The sequence below is a fragment of the Dermacentor variabilis genome, chromosome 2 (genome assembly GCF_050947875.1).
Source record: "Dermacentor variabilis isolate Ectoservices chromosome 2, ASM5094787v1, whole genome shotgun sequence".
NCBI lineage: Eukaryota > Metazoa > Arthropoda > Arachnida > Ixodida > Ixodidae > Dermacentor > Dermacentor variabilis.
In genome coordinates this window covers 146,292,927-146,317,314 of record NC_134569.1, presented here as the reverse complement: position 1 = coordinate 146,317,314, position 24,388 = coordinate 146,292,927, and the positions used below count along the sequence as shown (strand labels likewise).

Below are 24,388 nucleotides of genomic sequence, written 5' to 3'. Positions count from 1 at the left end.
AGAGGAAGGAAAATAGGCTGATGCACTGATAAGACGGCAAGATGGCGACTACAAATCTGAGTGTTCGCCTTCGTAGCTCAAGCTCCGAAGCCATTACAGCTGCGGAGGCGAAGACTGCCAATTCCCACGGGACACGAAGCTCTTGCGTGTGAACGGTTACTTTATTAATTTTAGAACTACTAGACCATACCAAAGGAGCGTCGGAAAAGTACAGTGATCAGCGATTTAAACACAAGATTCGGAGCGCGCGGCTGCCGCCGTCTTCTTTTTCTGCGCCACAGATGAGCGCTGTCTGATTGCCGTTTGACCAAATGCAGTCACAGCAAGTCAAAACGGTTCTCGCTCTCATTGTGTACCACGATGCATTAGCTCGGTGTCCCCAGCGCGTTAATTCGGTGCAAGAAGTGCCAGCGACCATGCGCTTGAAGTATCGCGTCTCAATCGCTGAGCACTGTACGTACTGCTGCCTACAGACTGCGCGTATCCAGTCTTTCCGCCGTTCCATCTGGTGAAGCTGCGATGAAAAATGATTGAAGTAAATGGTCTAACCAGCTTCAGTCATGTTTCAGTAACGGTTCGTGCACCCAAGAACACATATTTGATCAGATTTTGTTTCACGTTGTAATGCGGCAACGCAAAACAGAAAACGAAAAAAAACCACGCAACATATTAAGTCAACGTAGTTGGCGGCAGTGCCTGCTGAATCCAGCCGACATCTCCTACACAAGTTTTCAGGCCTGTGCGCAAGAATTTTGCGTCACAAGCCACCGGCAGTACGACCCGCAAGACGAGTTGAAGAGTTCGCTGGACCTATCGTTCCATTCCCCTGTCACCCCAGTGACCCTGAAGGACGCGCGCGCGTCTGCGCCGTTGCTGAAGGCACATTGCACGTGTTTCTTGATCTTTTGGCATAATTTCGTTAATGTGGAGCCGAAGACGACAGTGCGAAAATGCCGAAGAAGTGTTGCGTTCTGTAATATTCCGGAAACTACGTAGGCAAGGTAATGTCCAAGTGTTTTCCTTTTCGAAGCAAGAAAACAAGCGGCAGAAGTGGATCCGCACTATTCCAATGAATTTGTGCCGACTGCATAAATGAACATATGGTGTTTTTTACAACGCTTTCCATTTATTTCTCACTGCACGCGGAAGGTTTGCTTTTCTAACCTAGACGCAATTATTAAAAACAAAACTCGCACTACGTGTGTATTGCTAACGTATGCGTCGCACGTCTGAACTGCATGCATAGTTTATTTTATGGTTACCGCGGGACACAGGCATACATTTACGTACGTCCAGGTGTGCAGACTATTTGTGGAGATCATTTGCTCTCGGCCTACTTGGAGCGAAGGACGCCTTCCACGGACCCAAGAACAGACAATGTGCTCCAAGTGTAATTGCCACTGCCGCGCCTGCGTCCTGATTCTTTACCGACACTATTTCCTATGTGCCCTTCGTATTTCTCTAAGACGGGAAAAAACACAAGCGAAGCTCCGGAAGCAGAGACGAGGACAAAAGAAGCTGAACAGCTCGCTAATGCACTCAAGGAATCTGCGGCGTCGAAGGAGGCAAACCAGAAAAGGCGCCTCTTCGCGAGACTTGTGGAACTAAATGTGTGCATAGAAGCTGTATCAGTGCCCAGATTTGGATGGACCTGCGCTTAAATAAGTCTATGATGTTTCTTAGTATTGTAGATGAGTGTGAGCTACAATCAGGAAGCCTCCATGACGGTTTGCGAAGGCCTGAACCTCAGTTCTTTCAGAGGAGCTCGAATCAAAAGATTGAGAGAAATTGACACACACACTGTGAACGACACACGTGTTTGGCTGAAGATTTTAGACGATGTTGCCGTGCTGCGAAAGCAGGAACAAAGCCGCTGTCACCTGTTGAACAAAATGACTTCTATTCTTGATAATCAAGTTGAGGACAAAAGTGAACAAAAAAGGCATAGTGTAGAGTTCCTAAACGAACAAACAGCTTTGTTGAGTAAAGGCAAAGCTCGATACAGGACGCATTCGATGGCAATCACATGTATGGTGTTACGGGAAGGAACAAGCGTGCGTCTATCTACAGATGGCTTTTAATGGCTGAGCCAACCAGCGTAGAGCAGCGATAATACTAAAACTCTTCTTCGTCGTCTCCAAGACTACCATCAGCGCCCTCTTCGTCCGAGATTACTGACTGTGACATCACGCCCGTCGGAAAAAGCACCTTATTGGTGCGGCTCATCGGTCTGAGAAAGGTAAGGTTTGAGACGGCTGACGTGGATGATGTCAGAGAGAGGTGAAGGCACCGTGACCTTCAGCGGAGGCACTTCATATGTGACAGGGGTCACCTGGCGAAGGATGCGGTAAGGGCCATGGTACCGCGAGAGGAATTTCTCGGAAAGGCCAACCCGCCGAATTGGATACCAAACTAGCACAAGAGCACCTGGTTCGTAGTTCATGTCGTGATGGCGCTGGTCGTAACCGCACTTCTGGCGTGTCTGTCACGCAGAAAGATGAATGCGGGCAATCTGGCGTTCTTGGGTCGCTGTGGCTATGACATCCCGAGGGTACTGTGTCGGCGAGTCGAGTGTGGTCGATAGGAGAGTCTCGAAAGGCAAAGTCGGCTCACGGCCGAAGAGGAGATAGAAGCGTGAATAGCCAGAGCTGTGTCGTGGCGGAACGAACTGTAGGCGAACGTGACAAATGGTAGAGCAATGTCCCAGTCGCGATGATCGGAGGAAACATACATTGCTAGCATGTCAGTTAATGTACGGTTCACGTGTTCGGTAAGACGGTTAGATTGAGGATGGTAAACGGTAGTAAGTTTTTGTTTAGTAGCACATGATCGAAGTAGGTAGTCTATGACTTTGGCAAGAAAGTATCTGCCGCGATCGGTGAGAAGTTGACGAGGTGCACCGTGGTGCAAGATAACGTCTTGAAGCAAGAAATCAGCGATGTCGGTAGCGCAGCTGGTCGGTAGGGCTCTAGTAATGGCATAGTGAGTTGTATAATCCGTAGCGACGGCAATCCACCTATTTCCGTCGTTTGATATAGGGAATGGTCCGAGGAGATCAACGCCAACGCGAAAAAAAAAAGGTCGGCCGGTATATCCCAAGGCTGCAGCAGACCGGCAGGAGGCACAGCTGGAGCCCTATAATGTAAAACTATTCCAATATGTTTCTATTCCAATCTCCTGACGTCAAATTTGCGTAACCACCAACGCAAGCACCGGGCGGTCGCCCGCAGGGTTGTCTGGACAGACCAATCAAACGCTCTCCTCGTTCATAGGAGGTCACTTTTGTTTGCTTGAAAAACGAATAACATTGCCTACACTGAGCGGCTTGTCGTATCTAATTGGCTGACAAGAGGCGAGGAGAACGCTCAAGTGGAAGGGGATTCGACGGGGCCGCGCCACTGCACTGAAAGTCCATAACCGGACGAAGAGGGTGGTGCCGGCGTCTACGATTGGTCGGCTTTCCCTTACTTAGCTTGCGGTGGCTGGTCGGAAATCGCGGCGGCATGGAACGGAAGCCCAATAATGGCGCTAAAACGGACCCTCAGCATAGAAGAGTTGGCAGAATGAGGGGGTAAACGTGCCGAAAGTGCTCGAAAACGTTACATGGCCACGCAAGAAGTTTTATTATACGCAAATACACTCATGCCCTCCGGCAGGTGCGAGTAGCCAGGGTCTGAGCGATCGGCGGCAGCCATCTTCTATTCCTTTCGGAACGGGGCAACCTGCGGCTATTCCGAAGAAAATTCAGTTTTGTTCGGCATATTAATGCATCTTAATCGCGTACACGTCACTTTGACGCGGTGAGTTCTTGCGGTTTTGTGACGTCGTGTGACAGGCAGGTGAAGTGGGTGCAGCCCGAGAACTTTTTACCAATAGCCGAGCTAATACCAATAGCTAATGGCGAAAAGGGGTCGAATCAGAAATGACTGTTTTTCTTTTTTCCGTCAAATCATACATAATCAGTGTGCACATATCATATCAGATGGGGAGGTATCGCGGTTTTCGTGACGTCGCGTGACAGACAGCTGAAGTAGGGGTGGTCGAAAAAAGTTTTTGACCAATCGTGGATGGATGATAGCAGAATTGGAATAGAAAAGTTTGGAATAGTTTTACGTTTTAGCGCCCCTGGTCTTTTCTGGCGTTGACACGACTCACACGCCGCTACATAGCGCCAGACGAAGCGGTGGAGACGGGGCCAGAAAAACCGTCGCCGAATTCGGTCGTAGGTCCGCGTGACGCCAAGGTGTCTAGCGGTGGGAACGTCGTGCAGTTGCTGCAGTACAACCTGTCGCAGATGAGACGGAATGACAGTTAGGAGCTCAGGCCCGTCGGGGTGCATGTTGCGGCGATACAGGATGCCATTTTGTAGTACTAACATGTGAAGGAATGGGTCAGACGGATCAGAGAGCAGGCGTTCGATAATGAGGCGTAACGACCCATCGCTTCGTTGTTCAGCGCCTATGTCTTGCAAGGCAGAGAGCGAAAGAACGCAGATCGGTGCGACATCCACTAAACCGTCCGCTACACCGACGGGATGACGAGACAGGCAATCGGCGTCCTGATGTAGACGACCGGACTTGTAGAACACAGTGTGTGTGTATTCCTGCAGCCGTAGGGCCCAGCGACCGAGGCGTGCGATGGGACCCTTGAGGGAGGAAAGCCAACAAAGGGCGTGGTGGTTGGTTGTAACTGTACATGGCCGACCATATATGTAGGGTCGGAACTTGCCCACCGCCCAAATGAGGGCGAGACACTCGCGCTCAGTAATCGAGTAATTGCGCTCTGCGGGAGAGAGGAGGCGGCTGGCGTAAGCGATGACGCGGTCATGCCTACATTGACGTTGAGCTAAAACTGCGCCGATGCCGTAGCCACTGGCGTCAGTGCGGATTTTTGTCGGAGCGGAGGTGTCAAAATGGGCGAGAGCAGGAGGTGTGGTGAGCAGCGTGATGAGCTGCGAGAAAGACACTTGTTCAGAGCCCCAACAGAAAGGAACGTCTTTCTTCAGGAGGTCAGTCAGGGGATGGGCAACATGGGTGAAATTTTCCACAAACCTCTGGAAGTAAGAGCAAAGGCCCATAAAGCTGCGAACATCTTTGGGACAAGTTGGTACGGGGAAATCCTGCACAGCATGAACCCTAGAGGGGTCGGGGCGAATGCCTGACGAATCGATGAGGTGTCCGAGCATGGTTATTTGGCGGTGACCGAAGTGGCACTTGGATGAGTTGAGCTGCAAGCCAGCGGTGCGAAAAACAGAAAGAACGGATGAAATTCTTTCGTCTTTCAAGATGAGTCGCAAAAGTGGAAGAGAATACCATTACATAATCCAGGTAGCACAAACAGATGGACCATTTCAGACCACGCAAGAGCATGTCCATCATCCGTTCAAAGGTTGCCGGGGCATTGCACAAGCTAAAAGGCATTACCCGGAACTGATATAGGCCGTCTCGTGTGACGAATGCGGTCTTTTCACGGTCCATTTCATACCCGACAATTTTCCAATATCCAGAGCGAAGGCCTATATATAAAAAATAAGTGGCACCGTGGAGACAATCCAGAGAATCGTCAGTGCGGGGAAGTGGATATACATCTTTCTTGGTGATCGTGTTTAGATGACGATAGTCAATGCAGAATCACCAGTGGTTATCCTTCCTTTTTTGACGAGAACAACAGGGGACGCCCACGGGCTGGAAGAGTGTTCAATAATCCCTTTGGAAAGCATCTTGTCAACCTCGCTCTGGATAACTTGTCACTCAGAGGGCGACACCCGGTATGGGCGTCGGTGAACAGGTGCTGCATCGCCGGTATTTATACGATGCTTCACGACCATAGTTTGACACAAAGGGGGATCGTTCTGGTCGAAAATGTCGAAGTAGGATTCGAGGAGGCGACGGAGCTCTGCGGCTTGTTGGGTTGAGAGGTCCGGTGCAATAATCTTTGTAAAGTGGTCGGTCGGGGCTGATGCAGAAGGTGCAGGATGAACATTGGTTGAAGACGGCGCTACAGATAGAGCGGAAATATGACAAACGTGCGTCAGTGACAACGTGGGAAGAGACATGCCTCGAGGAAGTACTCGTGCGCACTGTCCGAAATTTAGGATGGAAAGACATGTCTGATTGTGCGCAACAGAAACGATGGTGTGTGGGAAGGAGACATTGTGAGAAAGCAGGACTGAAGTCGCGGGAGTAAGGACATAGTCTCCGTCAGGTACAGGTGGGCAGGCTAAAACAGGGATGCAGGTGGGTACAAGAGATGGCAGGCGTAAAAAATCCGCGGAACAAAGATGAGTTGGAGCTTGAGCAGGAAGGTCAATGGGAACAGGTAGGGGTGTGTCGAGCTGTACAACAACGGCGGAACAGTCAATCAGAGCAGAATGGGCCGCCAAACAGTCGAGTCCGAGGATCATATTGTGAGGGCAACGTTCGAGCACACTAAACAAAACGGACGTGTGACGACCGGCGACACTGACACGAGCTGTACACATTCCAAGCACAGCCGGAGTTCCACCGTCGGCGACCCGGAGCAGTAGAGGCGGAGCAGGAGTAAGTACTTTCTTCAAGCGCTTTCGAAGCTCCGCACTCAAGATGTAATTTGGGCTCCAGTGTCGATGAGTGCTGTAACGGGCAAACCATCCACGTCGACGTCCAGAAGGTTCCGATTAGTAGGCAGGGTCAGCAGAGGAATTTCAGGCCGGTGTTCTAGAGCAGCGTCACCTCCAGGAGCTGCCCCAGTTAGTTTCCCGTCGGAGAGCTGCGATGGAGAACGAGGCACCGGAGGCGAATGGGAGCGGCGAATACGTGGTGATGGCGAGCAGCTGGTCGCGGTGGCTCGAACGTTGTCAGGCGCGCCTTCAATCTCGATGGAGAGTGATGGCGGGCGAGGATTCAGTGGGGAGCGGCGGTAGGTGGGAAAGCTTGGTCGGGAGTGGACTGACCAGGAACTTCGACATTGGCGACAGATGGGGCCCACACATCGACAGTAAAAGCAGATGGGTCTATCGTCATGTGTGCGCTATTCGGCGGTGTTGCGATAGCGCGGATATGAACCGTATTGGCTCTGGTGAACAGGGGCAGAGGCAGCAGACGAAGCAAAGTCAGGATGGCTGGTGGAGCACACGGATGGAAGACCCACATTGGCAAGTTCTTGGCGAATGACCGACTGAATGAGTGACACGAATGGCCGGGAATCATCCAAAGCACTACGTCACTGGCGTGGCAGGAGACGCTGCTTCGATTTCTCGCCGAACGATACGTACGACGTTCTCGCAGGAGGTGGGCTCACGCGGCGGACAAATGTCTTCGCACGTCGATAGAGCTGCAGTATTAAGTAGACGCGTAAGCTGTTAAACTATGCGGCGACTCTTGGCGTCTTCAAAGCGGTAATGATCTCATTGACCGTTTTTATGTTCTTTTAAACAAGCAGGTTAAACGCGTCGTCTGCGATGCCCTTTAAAACGTGGCTGACCTTGTCTGCCTCTGCCATATTCTTGTCTACTTTGCGGTAAACAGCAATGACGTCCTGGATATACGCCACGTAAGATTCAGTGGAAATCTGTACACGGGTCCCAAGGTCCTTCTTCGCAGCACGTTGGCGGCCGACGGGCTTGCCGAAAAAATGTATAAACTTCTGTTTGCACTGGTCCCAACTCGTAATCTCTTCTTCGTGTGTTTGGAACCAGACCCGTGCTGTTTTCTTGAGGTAGAATAATATATTAGCCAGCACAAGTGTGTGATCCCACCTGTTGTGAGCGGTGACCTGTTCGTAATTCTGTAACCAGTCATCGACGTCAACGTTGTCAATCCCGGAAAACATGCCAGGGTCGCGAGGCTGGGCCAAGATGACCGTCGGTGGTGACGACGGGGCCGTGGTTGAAATCTCTCCTTCGGATGACATGGCCGCCTGGTTATGTCCGCTGCGGAGTTCCGTCTTGCGCAAGTAATTACCCAACACTTCCACCAATGATGTTATGGGAAGGAAAAATCGTGCGTCTATTTACAGATGCCTTTTAGTAGCTGAGCTAACAAGCGTAGAGCAGCGATAATACTAAAACTCTTCTTCGTCTTCTCCAAGACCACCATCAGCATCCTCTTCCGAAATTACCGACTGTGACAATACTGTATTTTGTTTCAGCGCAAGCTTAAAGATTTTTAAGGAGAGCAAATTCAATCATGTTGCTTCCCCCGAGCGCAGTTAGAAATGTATCCTGGGGACCAGTCGCTTTTCTCCAGTTCCGTTTGTTTGTATGTGTGCTCTTTTTGGTGTTCAGGTACATTTGTACCGAAAGTGTACCCCACTCCTGCTTAAAGCCTGGAATTCAGGCTGTCAGTACCTAATAAACAAAATAAATAAATAAAAACCCGTATCTCTGCAGAAGGCTGTGACGATGGCAACAAAGTGACCCTAGTGCGCCGTGACGGCCTGTGTTCAGCTGGATAACCTTAATTGGTGCAGACTCCTTGCACGGCCAATGGAAGAGGGCGCATTACCTAAAAAATATTTTACCTGTTAGTTCTGTAATTATTCAGAAATGAGAACATGTCCCATTTGCGGTAATGATTCCCAGCAGTAAGCATGTTATCCATGGAGCAGAAATCATCCGCTTTGCACCAGTTTCAAGAAATACGTCGTCAAAAACTGTGGCGAAATGTTGTCCGGTGTGGCAATGTGTTGTCCGGTTTACGGTTATCAGCACTAGCTTTTCCGGAGTACTGACACGGGTCAGCTTCACAATATGTGCATTTTGCCCAATTTTGAAGGCACACTTTTCAAAGGTTAAGCTAAGTACAGACTTTCTCCTGAATTGATATTCCTTCATTTTGATTCAGATTAAATTCAGAAAGAGGCCACGTCGTTAATTTGGATTAGTGCATGTTATTGCGATTGTTTATTAAATGATGAGCAAGTAGATTAACAGGCTACCGAATTACCGGCTGTTCCAATCATAAATAAATAAATTCCAATGACTAAGATACGTATGGCGCAAAGCAAACTAAATACGGAAAAAAAATTAGCGCTGTCACTTAACTTCTGCGTAACCAGCTGTAAAACACAGTCGAGAACGCACTGTATCGGGGACATGCGAACATCCGGTCACAGTAATCGTTACCAAAACAGTCATGATCGGCCCAGTCATGGCATGAAAAGCAATGCACAGTGAATAATAAACCACAAAAAGCAGTGCAAGTTCACATAAACGTCCACATTGTATGATATTGACCACGGTTATAATATATGGTCTTTCGATGAGACTGTATATTATAGTCACTATCTATCAGGTCGCGAAAAGCTCCGATAATGTGTCTTCGTCTGGACACAACGCGGGGCCAAGAATTTTTGCCATAAGTAAAGGACGCCAATCTGCCGCTTCAAACGGCTGTGCATGATCTCTCTCTGGTGCTCTTATTGGGTACGCTAGGCTAGCACATGTTACCTTGATTCTTCCGGCCGGCGTTGCAGTGGATGCCAACCGGATACGGCTCTTATGGCGTACGGCCATAAGAGCGGACTTCGATCCGCTCTTATGTGCGACCTGCTTTCAACATGAACGAGAAGAAATGAAAGGGGTGAACCGAGGTGCCCGATTTTTATTAATCATATCACGAGAAGCCAACAAACAAAGACCCCAAGGACAACAAGCGGGAAATTACTTGTACTTACTAATAGAATTAAACAAATGATAAATTAGTGGATGGGAAAGTGAATGAAAAAACAACTTGCCGCAAATGGGGAATGATCCCATGTCTTCGCATTACGCGTGCGATGCTCTAGCCAATTGAGCTACCCTTAAAAAGGCTAACACTATCACTGTTACTTGTTGCAGTAAAACATAAATACCCAAAAAAGTGGATGAGAAAACGGCACCGCGGTAGCTCAGTCGGTTAGAGCATCGCACGGATAATGCAAAAACGTGGAATCGTTGCTCACTTGCGGCAAGTTGTCTTTCCATGCACTTTCATTGTAATTAATTTATTATTTCTTTCATTAAATTAGCATGTTTAACTAATTTCCCCTATTTTGTCCTTGGTGTCTTTCTTTCGTGCCTTATCATGATATGATTAATAAAAATCGGCCCCCTCGGTTAACCCCCTTTCTTCTCGTTCATTACATAACGAGGGTCTCGAATCCAGCAATATTGATGTCTTAAGGTAGCATGTGTTCGTTTATTAACCAGTTGCCTTCACCCAAAAAGATCACCTACTCGGGACACCTGTGGCAGGAAGGATGTTCCACATCCGCCACCAAGGTTTGTGAGTGGTGGTGCTGCCTAACACTCCCAAGGTTGGTTGTAGTAGTAACGCACAAATACCCAATGAAGTGGATGGGGAAACGGCTCCACGGTAACTCAAGTGGTTTGAGCATCGCTCGGGTAATGCCATGACGTGGGATCGTTCCCAGCCTGCGGCAAGTTGTCTCTACATCCACTTTCATTGCCATTAATTTGTCATTTCTTTGATTCAATAAGTAAGTTCAAGTAATTTCGCCTAAGTTGTCCTTGACTCAGCGGTCTTCGCCACGAGTTACAGTGGCAACTCGTGCATGACTGAGCAAATGGCTCGTTGTCAAGGCAGGCATTTAGCTCCGTAATGGTGATGATGCGCCTCCGGCACGCGAGTGCACCCTGTTTATTAGCTCCGACCAACTACACTTCGCCGCATAGAGACTTGAGCACTTCGCTAGCCGTGCGAAAGATACATATCCAAGTGAATCGTACAACTCATGGCTTTATTTCCTCCGGCTCTCATCCTGCAATAAAGTGTTTTGTTTGATACTAGTCGTGTCTTCCCTGCTCGTGCTGCCACCAGCGCACCTTTGGGCATCCAAGAACATTCGCACGTGAGCATGAACTAACCTCGGAATCCCCTAAGCCACGCATAACACCGTCTATTCAAGTAAACAGTGTGATGTGGTAGATGAGAGCAGCATTCCGGGCAAGTTGGTAATCTATTGCTTAAATGATATTGCGCGGCATAAAAACGACACGGACGTGAAAGAAGACGACGCGCTTGGTGTGTCGTCTTCTTTTACGTCCGTGTCGTTTTTATGTCGCGCAATATCATTTAAGCAATGTGGTAGATATATCTGCAGGTGGTTTTTAAAGTTATGCTTTCCTACATACTTCCCTCCCCATTTGCGGCTGCTGGATCTTGCTGTTGTGCTCGGGGGCCGCACACAGCCTCCACCCATGAAATTGCCGTATGTCAGAAATGCCTGGCAAATTCAATATGCGACAACACCCGCGTACAAGATCGAGAAGGGCACAGGAGAGGCACTGAACTAACAACTGGCTGGTTTATTACAGAACGTTATCAATACAAATAGTCAAATCTGTGCACGCACCTTCACGCTCCTGGTATTTGTCACATCTTTCCAGGAGGCCGATTTCGCGGTCGCGAAGCTTGATAGACGCAACAGAAATACAATGTTCATGGTTTTTCTTGATGGCACGCTGAAGGCAAAGAATAAGTCAAGCTCAAGCGACAGATTCCTGCTCGAGAACGTCTAACGCGTCAGTATTATCACCAAGAGAGCCTTAGTTATCGAGAAATTATGGTAAACGCAGCACACAATTAGGGACTCCCCGGTACATTACTACTGGCCCAATGACGAAGGCGCTCCTCGTTACAGTCCTATCACTAGTACCCAACCATTCGTAGTAAAAAGCTCATTGTATTGCACTATAAGACGAAAGCAAATGGTAATAGTCCAGTTCTATTTGATTTTCTAGACACACAAAAAAAGAACTCATTGACGTTGCCCTTGACAAAGACGCGGGTAATCGAATGGTTTCATTTTCTTAACTCTGCGTTGCCAGCGCCTTCGCGTTTCGGTAATTTGCTATAGGGTAGCCCTTCTAAGCACTGCGCTGGGTCAGCTGGCTCGCGAAAATCACATAAAGTGCTATTAGCAGAGAATGCCGCATCTATGTGATGTCGCGGGATTCTCAAACGGTCTACGCCAGTTTACCAAGAGCAGCCGCAACGGCGAATCCAACGCCCTATCGTGGCTTGGTTTCGCCATCACCACGCGTCTGGGTTTTGCGCATAAATATCGTAGCCTCACCTCCCGGGCCCCGTTTTACTCACCGACAGAAGTAAAGGGTGGCGATGACGCATGCAACGTCACCATTCCCCGCTCGGGGGCGGGTGGTTTGAACGGCGCTAAAGGTATGACGACCCTTCAGACGCAATTTCCTCATAAGCAAAGTATTTTCTTCGCCCGAAACAAGCGCTCCGAGGTTTCTGTAAGGATATATTAACAGACCCTGTCGGCTTAGTATTTGCCTTTAGTGTCCCTTTGTTGTGGGTAGCTACAGCGATTTCCCGTGCTTTTGATCCACGCGGCTTGTGATGCGTTCTTTGAAAAAATACGATTTACAGCTACACGATCGACAATGCTCTGTCAGATGTGACGAATGTGTGCCCTTTAAATTGTTGTTGTGCTGGCGTAACGTATCGTTAAAGGGAAGCTGAAGAGTCTGTCAAATTCAATAAGACGCTCATATACGGATGCGGGAACCTTGTAAACCATGAAGGTAAAATTTTGGGGGGGGGGGGATGTTTCACTTAGGAGTCACGCAATCGTCGGTTAAAATTGCGCTCCAGCTCCGCCCCCCGTCGAGCGCCACGCGCTGCTGCTGACGCTGACGATGCGAGCGGAGACCGGAAACCGAGGCTTAGTGACGTCAACACTGGTGTTGCGCTCATTCGCAGTCTCCGCGACCGTGACTGACCGGGCTTATTTCTGCGTGCGTGCCGTCCTAATCTGCTTTGCTCGACCCTACATTCCTTTATTTGTGTGTATATAGGAGTGTTGTTGACATGCGCAGCATCAATTGAACTTGTAGGCCGATCATGCCGGCGTTCTGTGCAGCCTACGCTTGCACGAACACAAGCGGCCGCGACGATGTTCCGATGTTCCATTAGTTCCTGCAAGACAAGAAGCTTGCAGCTGAGAGGCTGCTGTGAAGCGAAACAACTTCAAGCGCTCAAGAACAACAGTGTTGTGCTCTAACCACTTCCGTGACGATTACTACCGAAGTTTATCAATAATGCGTGCTTTGGGTTCTCCTAAAAAAAATAGCACGCTGAACGGAAGGTGCATGTTTATCGCCCACCCTTGACGCAGGTTTCATCGCCAAGCGCCGCGAATTTTCTATTCGCACGTGTGTTGTGAAACAGCCTGCATGCAGCTACCATACCACAGTGCAAGCGTAAAGTTTGCGTGTGTTGGAAAGCCTGCGCTCCCCGTTCTCTCGCACACATAAGAAACCGACCATCTCACGTAGCAGACGGAATTCGCGCGTTACGAGTAGCGTGTGGATGGCGCGCTGATGAAGGTTCTAAACTACACGTGCTACAACAGCCGGTAAACTTTTCTGCGTTTAAACCGTCTGTGTAGATTGCCGACAGCTTTGGGGCAGCGCACAAATGCTGAAGATCGCATCCCCGCTTACGTTCTGCGAGGAGGCATGCAGGAACATAACACTACAGTTGTTTGTCCGGAAACATACTCACTGGAACGCCGAATGCAGCTTAGCAAAAAACATACTCGCCAAAGAACATTTCCAACACAAGGAGATGCTAACACTTCGCCTTCATTCGCGTGGAAAGCAGTGCTTGCACCAGCATTTTTTGCTTCTTGGAGAGGCCGGCTCTTCGCAATCGGCTCGTACATGTAGTATATGTACAAGTATATGTAGGTACGTGTAGTATGTACAAGTATAAACCCCTTACAAATGATCTTGCACGCGACAGCGACAGCGCTACAAGCGAGGCGACGGCTGTGAGCGACGACTTCCCGGTATGCGGGCAGCAATATACGCGCAGAAACTAGCGTGACGCATGCTTTATCAATTTAAGTTGATGTATTTTACTGAAGAAGGAGCACAAAGTCTTTCTGAAGGTCTTGCACTAGGTTCTTATTCTTGCACGTGTAAAATTCAATAGCTTGCTCGTTCCGTGCGACAAACAGTAGTATTTGAGTTTTGTACATCCAGTTTCGGCTTAGCACAGTTGGCTAGTCGCTCATAGCATTTCTGGGCGACGAGCGACGAGTTCCAGATTTCTAGAAACGAGCGATCGAGCGACAACACCGAGCGATTTCTTCAAGCGACGGCCCGTTTTGTCGCTCGAAGACGTCGCCCATCACCATCGCGCGCAAAATCGCTCTCGTAGAGTTTCGACTTAAAGCCTGTTTCACATGCTGCGACTGCAACGACGAAAATCGGTGCTGTCGCACGCGTCGCAATGCGATTTTTAGAGGGCTCAAGCCTGTTTCACATGATGCGATTTTCGTCGCACCGGAAGTGCGATTTCCGTCGTTTGCGATGAAAATCGCAGTCGCAGTGCCGACCCCCCGATTTTCGGCTGCGACCAACCGGTTGGTCGCACAGTCGCACCGTCGCACCGATCGCTGCGATTTTCCGTCGAAATTGCGCGGAGAGCTGTCAACGGAGCTATTCCGCCGGTTTGTTTTGGAAAATGGCGTCTCGCACGACAAGCGCAATGCACGGAGAGGTGGATCGTCGAATTCGGTACGTACGCGAAGGGAGAATAAAAAACTTGTACCGCAGATTACATTCTCCGATTGCTATGCGTTTGTTGACACGCTACACAGCAAATGAAGTGCATTTTCACGTTTGCTTCGTACGCCTTTGGGAGTTCTCAGTGCTAGGAGGTGTTCGAACCCCAGCAGACGACGAGGTCGTCACAATTTTCTTTGGCTGAGTAGCATGCAGAAATCGCGCTTACAAAGCAGCTTGAATTACTTCAAACTTGGCAAGGGCAAATGACAAGACAGCAAAGTACCCGAAGTTTCAACGTTGCGCTGAACGCGGTACCGTTCAGTTGCATTTTCTTTACGGTTTTCAAGCATGAATTTCCCGATGCATCTTGAAAGCTTATCTTGCCTCTTATTAAATTTGACAGAGCGAAAGTGTAGGCTATCGTAATAAATTTGCTACGATAGCATTAAATCCGTGGCTTGAATAAAACATTACATGCACGTTAAGTTGCACCTCTTCTCTGGATATTTTTTTTTTCTTGCACAGAAACCAATAAACATTGACTATGTTGCGGACTTTGTATCCTTACTGCATCTGTATGAACACATGCTCTGCAAGGTACTTAACTGTACAGCTAGTAGATTAAGTAAATTGCTTGCTATAATGGCACAGTGACAACGTACCCTCCTGCACAATTATGTAGAACTCGTGCAACAATGCGAAAAGCAGGCAAATGGCCTGTTCTTGTGGGGATAAAACAGTATAAAACGACACGCTGAAGAAAAGTAAATCAAAACTGTGCAGTGAAGTCAGCCAGTACAAGCATTTCTTGCACGTTCACGGCTGATCAAGTGTGCAGAAGCATTAATGCCTTACATGTTTCTAGTAAGTTTCTAATAAGTTTGTTATCACATATATTAGTGTGTAAAACCATATAACGATATCCGCTGCGATTACTATCTCTATAAATAATGAAATACCATGCTACTTGCAAGAACATATATCACCCGAGGATATTAGAACAAATTTCTGCATTTCAACTATACACAATATGTGGTTTATTCAATAAAATAACACAAACTGGGCTTTTTTGCAATGACAAACTTATTCCAAACTTTACTTACATACAGGCAAGAAAAAAAATTATAGACAGAAATATTGTTCTTCAATTTGTTCACCTGCCACTGTGGCTATAGCATTCTGCTGCTAACACAAGGCGAGGGGTTGTTTTGCCAGCCATGGAAGTCGCATTTCAATGGGAGTCATAGGTGAAAAAAAAAGCTCTTGCACTTAGATTTAGTTCATCACCTTTTATTGAACCCTTACACTTCAATATACTATTGCATAGGGGGGCATGCTTATGCAAAATCTAACACCAATAGAAAGCAAAGGGCAGAATTGTAAAACAACCATGTTTCGTGATAATTCGAGTGTGTAAATATTCATTGCATCAATATGTATTGTTCAACAGCACTGCACAAATAAGCATGATCAGGTATAGCAAGTACTCTGTCAGGAAGCTGGTTCTACAGATGTATAATATCAAGGCATGAATGCTCATACTACATATACGTCGCACACATAGCACAAAGAAAACCTTTTTCAAGAGTTGTCCCTTCTGGCAGATATGAGTGGGCCATAAGCAGCAGGAACTTTATTGCAGGACATTGTGTAATACCGCTTATGAAAGAATGAAGAGAGTTAAGAGGCTTTTAACAGGAGTACCTCATGCTGCTCTAATAAGAGGAACGATGAGCAAAAACATTTTTGGTAGAGCACTTAAACAGTAACATTCTGAAAGGCAGAAAATTCCAGGTGAGAGTTGGAGGTACATTTGGCCCACACATACCAACAACACGGGCATACTACAAGAAACACTGCAGCCTATGGTGTATTACAGTCTATGGGAAAGCTATCTTATGCAGAAATCAAGAATGATGCAACAAGCCCTCGACAACACTTCAGACTTTCTTGGCCGGTCTGGCCTCTCGCTTTCTGATAAGTCAGCTCATATCAACGTCGAAAAAAAAAGAAAGACTAGAATCAAGAACTGCCCCAGATTGCACATTGTGATCCACATAGCTGGACAAGTATGCCCACAAGACAACATCCACAAATCCTCAGCCAGTGTAAGCCCATGACGGCAGAGCCAGCACGTGGGTGAAACAATTATGCAATGCCTGGACGCAACTTCCACACCTGGTGAAAAGAATAATCTCGAAATAATGGAGGTGGACAAGTGGATACTATAGAAAATCGCAGATGCTGTGCTTGTGTCCAAGGTATGGTACGGTATGAATTACCAGCAGCACACAAAAAAGACAACTCGTCGAATACAGGCATCGGGTAGTAATAACAGGTCTTTCCAACTTTACCATGCTTGAAGACCTCTATGAGAAAGAGCTAACGAACAAGCACCTAGACAGTAGAGTTGCAGCCTGCAGCACAAATTCTTTGTCTCAAGAGCTCAGAACCTCGTCCCAAGATACTATGCCAGCTAGCATATGAGATGCAAAGACGACTACCCCTCCCTTCAGAAACACAACCTCGGGAGTGCCTGAACTTGAAACACAACAGGCCCATACCGTGGAATATGGGGGCAAACAATTAAGCCAGGAGACTATATGCAACTGCCAAACACACAGAGGAGGTTGCTAATCATGAAGATGCAAGCAAACATAAGGCACATATGGCATGGCAATAGCAGTGTAACAGTAGTATGACACTACATAAAGCTAAACCCTATATAAGTGAGTACCATTCCAGGTCATCCTACACCTAGAAAAGCTGAACTGAAAGCAATCAAAGCAGCACTTGTAGTGCTGATTACACCCTGCACAACACCCTGCATGGATTCACTAGAAACTATTTGGGCCTGCACATCACACAAGATTGTCAGGAAAATCAGGAGATTGACACGCGACTTGCAAGCACTGGCCAGAAATTAAATTACAGGATACATAACCGTGCAGATATTCCAGGACACAAGCAGGCTTATAAGCCCGACATAATAACTGAAAACTAGATGACTTTGTGTGTAATCATTATTAACTAAAGTGCAACAGATTGACAACAGACAAGAACGAAGTGCTCTGTGTGTTCACTTCGTTCCTGTCCATCATATTTCTGTTGCACTATAGTTAATTACTATAGATTGTAACACCATAACTTGATACAAACATGCATACTATAGGATGCAGACAAATGCTCAGGACAAACTCCAGAATGTTTGCATCCTGATACTTATGAAAGTGAACGGTTTCATTCCATGGCTGTCAATGAGACGGAGAGAAAACTTGATTGTGTTCGTGGAACAAAAATGCATTGATAAGCTTAGACATATAGTCATTGCTTAACACTTTCGAAATGAATAATTATAGCTTGCTATCGACATTGAAGCAGCCTTTCGACAGCAAGAAAAGGAATCAGTTTTTCCAGCTCTGAACATCGAATTGCAGGAAATGCAAGCAGACACAAAATTCTGCCAATATAATCTGTTTAGGAATACCAAATTGGAATAAACATGGAGGCTTGCATTTGTACTTTCTCTGGCTGAGCAATCTAGTTTGAAATTACTCCCATAAGCATGTCGTAACAATGTTGATCTAATACAGGTTAAATGCATGACTATCTTAAGAAATCTGGAAGATTGCTATAAATTACAGTGAAGAAACTATAATATCTAATAACATTGATAATAATATTTATTTCCACAGAACAGGCTAACCGTGAGAGGCGTGCGAGGCTGAGCAGAAAGCTGAAAAATTCTACGGCAAGTGCGCCTGCCGTGGGCCCACCATCCTGCATTATGGATAGCGCGTATTGATATGGTCTTCTTGTTAGAAGTTCCGAGTATAGTACCAGCGCGAGACACGGGACAACAAAGTGGACGAGAAGTGTGTCTTTTAGAATGCTATGTTACAACGTACAGGTTTCTACAAAAGTGACGGTAACTGCTCGAAACATTTGATTCGTCGGCTTTTGCGCCTTTAGAAATATTTATAGAGGGCTCCCATATATATATTCGCAGCGCAAGCACGGCGATGGACGAACCAGGCTAGCGCTAAGGTTGAATTTCACAACACAATTTTCATTCCACGTCGTAATCACACAGATCGTTTGAGGCTTCGTTCAGGGGCACACGCGGGCGTTCGGGTTGGTGCTTCTTGATGCGTTTGGCGTAAGAATATGGCTAGGAGCAGGCACCACATATGCGCAATGACGGGCATTGTACACGCATCATTTCTCCAAAAGCTGACGCCGAGCACGGGTAGCGCGAGGATCTTGTTGGGCTGACACGACAACTTCGTGCAGCCGAACTCCGAATACTGCATATACGGTGAGGGCAGCTATATGAACTTGTCGGTAGGCCATCTTGTAGATTGTTGTAGCGCAGGCAAAACGAAACGGTCATAGAAGGTAGATAAGACAACACACAGCGCTGAACCATAGAATAAAGAATTGCTGAACCACCTGCGAACAGCTGTTTACGTGCGCGATGTTGCACTGATCTACAGAAACCGCCGTCGCGCACTCCAAGACAAATCTTAACTAACGGTTTTAAATTAGTAAACGTACATATTATTTGCTTCTAATCAAGATAAGTCAATAATATTATAGTGTAAACGTTTTATTCACTACAATAAAGTAATTATGCAGCGTGTGCCGCGAAACCTGGCTGTAAGCAACCCTGGGCGTCGCACCAGTCGCATTGTTGAAATCGCAATCATGTGAAATGAGCCCTCTAAAAATCGCATTGCGACGCGTGCGACAGCACCGATTTTCGTCGTTGCAGTCGCAGCATGTGAAACAGCCTTCATTTCACATGATTGAGATTTCAACAATGCGACTGGTGCGACGCCCAGGGTTGCTTACTGCCAGGTTTCGTGGCACACGCTGCATAATTACTTTATTGTAGTGAATAAAATGTTTACACTCTAATATTATTGACTTATCTTGATTAGAAGCAAATAATATGTACGTTTACTAATTTAAAACCGTTAGTTAAGATTTGTCTTGGAGTGCGCGACGGCGGTTTCTGTAGTTCAGTGCGACATCGCGCAAGTAAACAGCTGTTTGCAGGTGGTTCAGCGATTCTTTATTCTATGGTTCAGCGCTGTGTGTTGTCTTATCTACCTTCTATGACCGTTTCGTTTTGCCTGCGCTACAACAATCTACAAGATGGCCTATCGACAAGTTCATATAGCTGCCCTCACCGTATATGCAGTATTCGGAATTCGGCTGCCACGAAGTTGTGTCAGCCCAACAAGATCCACGCGCTACCCGTGCTAGGCGTCAGCTTCTGGAGAAATGATGTGTGTGTATTGCCCGTCATTGCGCATATGTTGTGCCTGCTCCTAGCCATATTCTTACGCCAAACGAATCAAGAAGCACCAACCCGAACGCCCGCGTGTGCCCTTGAACGAAGCCTCAAACGATCTGTGTGATTACGACGTGGAATGAAAATTGTGTTGTGAAATTCAACCTTAGCGCTAGCCTGGTTCGTCCATCGCCGTGCTTGCGCTGCGAATATATATATGGGAGCCCTCTATAAATATTTCTAAAGGCGCAAAAGCCGACGCATCAAATGTTTCGAGCAGTTACCGTCACTTTTGTAGAAACCTGTACGTTGTAACCACGACCTACTGGAATACAGTAGGTCGTGGTTGTAACATAGCATTCTAAAAGACACGCTTCTCGTCCACTTGTCCCGTGTCTCGCGCTGGTAGTATACTCGGAACTTCTAACAAGAAGACCATATCAGTACGCGTTATTCATAATGCAGGATCGTAGGCCCACGGCAGCGCACTTGCCGTAGAATTTTTCAGCTTTCTGCTCAGCCTCGCACGCCTCTCACGGTTAGCCTGTTCTGTGGAAATAAATATTATTATTATATTATTAATGTTATTAGATATTATATAGTTTCTTCACTGTAATTTATAGCAATCTTCCAGATTTCTTAAGCTAGAAAGAGCGTAGGTTAGGGCGTGTTAGCTAGTCATGCATTTAACCTGTATTAGATCAACATTGTTACGACATGCTTATGGGAGTCATTTCAAACTAGATTGCTCAGCCAGAGGAAGTACAAATGCAAGCCTCAATGTTTGTTCCAATTTGGTATTCCTAAACAGATTATATTGGCAGAATTTTGTGTCTGCTTGCATTTCCTGCAATTCAATGTTCAGAGCTGGAAAAACTAATTCCTTTCCTTGCTGTCGAAAGGCTGCTTCAATGTCGATAGCAAGCTATAATTATTCATTTCGAAAGTGTTAAGCAATGACTATATGTCTAAGCTTATCAATGCGTTCTTATTCCACGAACACAATCAAGTTTTCTCTCTCCGTCTCATTGACAGCCATGGAATGAAACCGTTCACTTTCATAAGTACCAGGATGCAAACATTCTGGAGTTTGTCCTGAGCATTTGTCTGCATCCTATAGTGTGCATGTTTGTATCAAGTTCTGGTGTTACAATCTATATTAATTAACTATAGTGCAACAGAAATACGATGGACAGGAACGAAGTGAACACACAGAGCGCTTCGTTCTTGTCTGTTGTCAATTTGTTGCACTTTAGTTAATAATGAATACACAGAAACTCATCTAGTTTTCAGTTATTATGTCGGGCTTATAAGCCCGCTTGTGTCCTGGAATATCTGCACGGCTATGTATCCTGTAATTTAATTTCTGGCCATGTGCTTGCAAGTCACGTGTCAATCTCCTGATTTTCCTGACAATCTTGTGTGATGTGCAGGCCCAAATAGTTTCTGGTGAATCCATGCAGGTGTTGTGCAAGGTGTAATCTGCACTACAAGTGCTGCTTTGATATCTTTCAGTTCAGCTTTTCTAGGTGTAGGATGACCTGGAATAGTACTCACTTATATGGGGTTTAGCTTTATGTAGTGTCATACTACTGTTACACTGCTATTGCCATGCCATATGTGCCTTATGTTTGCTTGCAGCTTCATGATTAGCAACCTCCTCTGTGTGTTTGGCAGTTGCATATAGTCTCCTGGCCTAATTGTTTGCCCCCATATTCCACGGTATGGGCCTGTTGTGTTTCAAGTTCAGGCACTCCCGAGGTTGTGTTTTTGAAGGGAGGGGTAGTCGTCTTTGCATCTCATATGCTAGCTGGCATAGTATCTTGGGACGAGGTTCTGAGCTCTTGAGACAAAGAATTTGTGCTGCAGGCTGCAACTCTACTGTCTAGGTGCTTGTTCGTTAGGTCTTTCTCATAGAGGTCTTCAAGCATGGTAAAGTTGGAAAGACCTGTTATTACTACCCGATGCCTGTATTCGATGAGTTGTCTTTTTTGTGTGCTGCTGGTAATTCATACCGTACCATACCTTGGACACAAGCACAGCATCTGCGATTTTCTATAGTATCCACTTGTCCACCCCCATTATTTCGAGATTATTCTTTTCACCAGGTGTGGAAGTTGCGTCCAGGCATTGCGAAATTGTTTCATCCACGTGCTGGCTCTGCCGTCATGGGCTTACACTAGCTGAGGATTTGTGGATGTTGACTTGTGGGCATATTTGTCCAGCTATGTGGATCACAATGTGCAATCTGGGGTAGTTCTTGATTCTAGTTTTTCTTTTTTTTCCGACGTTGATATGAGCTGACTTATCAGAAAGCGAGAGGCCAGACTGGCCAAGAAAGTTTGCAGTGTTGTCAAGGGCTTGTTGCATCATTCTTGATTTCTGTATAAGATAGCTTTCCCATAGACTGTAATACACCATAGGCTGTAGTGTTTCTTGTAGTATGCCCGTGTTGTTGGTGTGTGTGGGCCAAATGTACCTCCAACTCTCACCTGGAATTTTCTGCCTTTCAGAAAGTTACCGTTTAAGTGCTCTACCAGAAATGTTTTTGCTCATCATTCCTCTTATTAGAGCAGCATGAGGTACTGCTGTTAAAAGCCTCTTCACTCTCAATTCTTTCATAAGCGGTATTACACAATGTCCTGCAATAAAGTTTCTGCTGCTTATGGCCCACTCATATCTGCCAGAAGGGTCATTCTTGAAAAAGGTTTTCTTTGTGCTATGTGTGCGACATATATGTAGTATGAGCATTCATGCCTTGACATTATACATCTGTAGAACCAGCTTCCTGACAGAGTACTTGCTATGCCTGATCATGCTTATTTGTGCAGTGCTGTTGAACAATACATATTGAATAATAATAATATTTGGGGTTTTACGTGCCAAAACCACTTTCTGATTATGAGGCACGCCGTAGTGGAGGACTCCGGAAATTTTGACCACCTGGGGTTCTTTAACGTGCACCTAAATCTAAGCACACGGGTGTTTTCGCATTTCGCCCCCATCGAAATGCGGCCGCCGTGGCCGGGATTCGATCCCGCGACCTCGTGCTCAGCAGCAATATACATATTGATGCAATGAATATTTACACACTCGAATTATCACGAAACATGGTTGTTTTACAATTCTGCCCTTTGCTTTTTATTGGTGTTAGATTTTGCATAAGCATGCCCCCTATGCAATAGTATTTTGAAGTGTAAGGGTTCAATAAAAGGTGATGAACTAAGTCTAAGTGCAAGAGCTTTTTTTATCACCTATGACTCCCATCGAAATGCGACTTCCATGGCTGGCAAAACAACCCCTCGCCTTGTGTTAGCAGCAGAATGCTATAGCCACAGTGGCAGGTGAACAAATTGAAGAACAATATTTCTGTCGATAATTTTTTTTCTTGCCTGTATGTAAGTAAAGTTTGCAATAAGTTTGTCATTGCAAAAAAGCCCAGTTTGTGTTCTTTTATTGAATAAACCACATATTGTGCATAATTGAAATGCAGAAATTTGTTCTAAAATCCTCGGGTCATATATGTTCTTGCAAGTAGCATGGTATTTAATTACTTATAAAGATAGTAATCGCAGCCGATATCGTTATATGGTTTTACACACTAATATATGTGATCACAAACTTATTAGAAACTTACTAGAAACATGTAAGGCATGAATGTTTCTGCACACTTAATCAGCCGTGAACGTGCAAGAACTGCTTGTACTGGCTGACTTCACTGCACAGTTTTGATTTACTTTTCTTCAGCGTGTCGTTTTATACTGTTTTATCCCCACAAGAACAGGCCGTTTGCCTACTTCTCGCATTGTTGCACGAGTTCTATATGATTGTGCAGGAGGGTACGTTGTCGCTGTGCCACTATAGCAAGCAATTTATTCAATCTACTAGCTGTACAGTTAATTACCTTGCAGAGCAAGTGTTCACACAGATGCAGTAAGGATACAAAGTCCGCAACATAGTCAATGTTTATTGGTTTCTGTGCAAGAAAAAAAAAATTATCCAGAGAAGAGGTGCAACTTAACGTGCAAGTCATGTTTTATTCAAGCCACGGATTTAATGCTAACGTAGCAAATTCATTACGATAGCCTACACTTTCGCTCTGTCAAATTTAATAAGAGGCAAGATAAGCTTTCAAGATGCATCGGGAAATTCGTGCTTGAAAACCGACAAGAAAATGCAACTGAACGGTACCGCGTTCAGCGCAACGTTGAAACTTCGGGTACTTTGCTGTCTTGTCATTTGCCCTTGCCAAGGTTGAAATAATTCAAGCTGCTCCGTAAGCGCGATTTCTGCATGCTACTCAGCAAAAGAAAATTGTGACGACCTCGTCGTCTGCTGGGGATCGAACACCTCCTAGCACTCACAACTCGCAAGGCGTACGAAGCAAACGTGAAAATGCACTTCATTTACTGTGTAGTGTGTCAACAAACGCATAGAAATCGGAGAATGCAACTGCGGTACAAGTTTTTTATTCTTTCTTCGCGTACGTACTGAATTCGACGATCCACGTCTCCGCGCATTGCACTTGTCGTGCGAGACGCCATTTTCCAAAATAAACCGGCGAAATA

The 24,388-nt window shown here is 46.3% G+C and overlaps 1 long non-coding RNA gene across 1 annotated transcript in view; it reads left to right on the top strand.

The window, feature by feature from the left end:
* LOC142572829 (uncharacterized) overlaps positions 1-23,302 on the top strand; it is a 599,316-nt gene extending 576,014 nt beyond the window's left edge. Inside the window, exon 2 of the long non-coding RNA XR_012826146.1 lies at positions 22,975-23,302. This is a non-coding gene — a long non-coding RNA (uncharacterized LOC142572829). The remainder of the gene's footprint in view (positions 1-22,974) is intronic.
* The last annotated feature ends 1,086 nt before the right edge of the window (positions 23,303-24,388 follow it).